Source organism: Silene latifolia, chromosome X (assembly GCF_048544455.1).
Source record: "Silene latifolia isolate original U9 population chromosome X, ASM4854445v1, whole genome shotgun sequence".
NCBI lineage: Eukaryota > Viridiplantae > Streptophyta > Magnoliopsida > Caryophyllales > Caryophyllaceae > Silene > Silene latifolia.
Window position 1 is genome coordinate 118,169,414 of NC_133537.1, and position 2,817 is coordinate 118,172,230.

At 43.1% G+C, this 2,817-nt stretch overlaps 1 non-coding gene across 1 annotated transcript; it reads right to left on the reverse strand.

Moving 5' to 3' along the window:
* Nucleotides 1–1,779: 1,779 nt before the first annotated feature.
* LOC141624358 (small nucleolar RNA R71) lies at nucleotides 1,780–1,886 on the reverse strand. The gene has a single exon (XR_012534165.1). It is a non-coding gene; the product is annotated as a small nucleolar RNA R71 (small nucleolar RNA).
* Between the last annotated feature and the right edge of the window lie 931 nt (nucleotides 1,887–2,817).

The following is a 2,817-nucleotide window of genomic DNA, read 5'->3' on the forward strand; positions in this document are numbered from 1 at the left end:
ATCATTGTTCATCTTTTCATTGTTCATCTCTCCTTTGTTTCTCTTTCATTTGTTCATCCTTGGATAGTTGTCCTCAAAGACTTAATCTTTGAGTTGATTTGTTTAAAGATTGTGTCTTTTAGTTTAATCAACCTTGTTATTAGATTAAATCATCTTCCTTTACGCCTATTGTTGGATTGTTGCATGTTTAGTAGTAAATTCCATCTTCCCACCATGTTTGTGACCAAAGTTTCCATCTTTATTGTTTATTTTGCAATTAGGACCATGATTAGTGAGTAGTCCTCCACTAGGGCTCGGTTTGACCCAACATGAGTAATTTCACTAATTGAATTTCATAAAGGCTAATTATTTGGGGAAATTGGTGAGGGTAGGTTAGAGGAATGACTTGGTTTATGGGTTGACTTTTGGGTAGTGTTGACTTACGACCCTTGACCACCAACGAGAGTTGGTTAGGTTGTGATTTGGATACCCGAGATTTGACCTTATTGTTAACCTTGGTTGAGACCGAAAGGGAGAACCGGGGTAGGACACCTCTAATCTAGCGTTTGAAATCGACCCTCGAGAGAGGGAGTGGGATGACCGGGAATTGATGGGGCTTAATGACCTTAGCAAATAACCGGACTACCTTGGGAAAATGCATGTTTTTGGGGTAGTTGGGTATTGGGTTAAGGATTCCGACCTTCGAACCCGAGAGGGGGGGTTGGTGGGTAGTACTAGTGTCCTATTTCGAACCCGAGAGGGGGGTCTTAGGCGAATTAGAGTCGTCACCTCCTCACCTAACTACCCTTGTGATTAGCCGAGAGATTTGATTGTGTGGAATTACGAATTGTTTGGGAAGAACCGAGTCTTAGGTTTTTAATCCATTTGATTTACAACCTTTCATTCTACCTTGCTTCTTCTCTTATTTCTTCTTTAGTTTGATTTATCTTATTGTTAGTCGTTCTAGCATAACTTTCTCCCATTATTGTCGACTTAGCTAAACCGTAGAGTTAAAACGATTAGTAATCTTCCTAGCTCCTTGTGGGATCGACCCTTAATAGTGTACAACGATAAAATCGTGCACTTGCGAGGTATAGCTTGATACCATCAAGTTTTTGGCGCCGTTGCCGGGGAGTTTGGCTAGATATTAATTGTTTTCGTTCTTGTTTAGACTAAGTCTTTTGTTTCTAATCCCTCTCTTGAGTGTGTAGGATTTCTTGCATGGTTAGGAGAGCTCGAAGAGGTCAACCAATACGTCCGATTGACCACGAGATCGAAGCAACCGCAAGAAGACTAAATTCACTCCGTAGAAGAGGGCTTATAGAAACACCGATTCCTCAAGAAAATCCAGTAATTGAGAACCTTCAAGAAGAACCACGGGTCTTTGAAACTTTCGAAAATCCTTTTGCAACACCGGAAACGGAAGTAACAATGGCCGCGGTTCCTATGAGAGATAACTTGGCTCCGAAAAAGGTGGTGAATCCGAGTATTGTGAAGCCACCTATTCAAGCCAACAATTTTGATGTGAAAGCCACCTTGCTACAACTTGTCCAAGGGAACCAATTCGGAGGGGGAGCCACCGAAAACCCCAACGAGCATCTCAACGAGTTCTTGGATAGTTGTGACATGTTCAAGGCCAATGGAGTCACGGAAGATGCCGTACGCCTTAGGCTTTTCCCTTACTCCTTGAGGGGAAGTGCCAAGGAGTGGCTTAAAAGTTGTGAACCCGACTCTCTTCGGACTTGGGATGATGTCTCTAAGGCTTTTCTCAACAAGTATTTCCCACCCCAACGAACCGCAAGAATCAAGAGTGAGCTCCAAAGGTTCACCCAACAAGAAGATGAGACCCTTTATGAAGCATGGGAGAGATACAAGGGCCTCAAAAGGCTATGTCCTCACCACGGTATTGGGGATGATGAGCTCATCAACAATTTATATGAAGGGTTAAACAATGAGATGAAGATGAACCTTGATTCCGGCTCGGGGAAGGGAGCGTTGGATAAAATTGATCACAAGACGGCGAAAGAGCTTATTGAAGAAATGGCTTCTCGTACCTTTCATTGGAACAATGATAGGCACAAGAGGAAAGGTAAGTCAACGGTCGAATCGGCCAACAATGTGGAGGTGAAAGAGATGATAGAAGAGCTTAAGCAACAAGTAGCCTTGATGAGCTCAAGCAAAACATCTAGCAATTCTTCTATGAGGAACCAAGTCTATAGTTGTGAGCTTTGTGGAGACCAAGGACACCCACCCAATGAGTGTCCTTTGGTGGTTGGAGATGGAAGTTGTATGGAGCAAGTGAACGGGATATGGGAGTCTAGTCCGGCCAAGCAAGCATTTAACAACAACCAATATCACCCCGGATTGAGAGCCCACCCAAACTTCTCCTATGGCTCTCAAAATGTCCAAAACCCAACCTTCCAACAAAAATCACAACAACCAAACTTCCAAACTCTAAAACAAAACACAACATTCAATCAAGGTCCACCGGGTTTCCAAGGAAGAACCTTCCAACCAAGACAACAATTTCAATCACTTAACCCACCAACCACCCAACCACCCAACCTTTCCAACAAACCACCCAACCTTTCCAACAAACCACCCAACCTTTCCAACAAAATACCCAACCAAAGTCAAGCTTGGAACTCATGATGGAACAATTGATGACTTCCCAAAACCAACTTGTCAATACTCAAACACAATTCATCAACCATTCCACTCAAAAACATGACGAGATAACCTCATCCATCAACCAACTTAGGACCCAAATGCAAGCTTCTAAACGAATGACGGACAACCAAATCTCCCAATTGGCTACCCAAATGAGCCAACTACAAG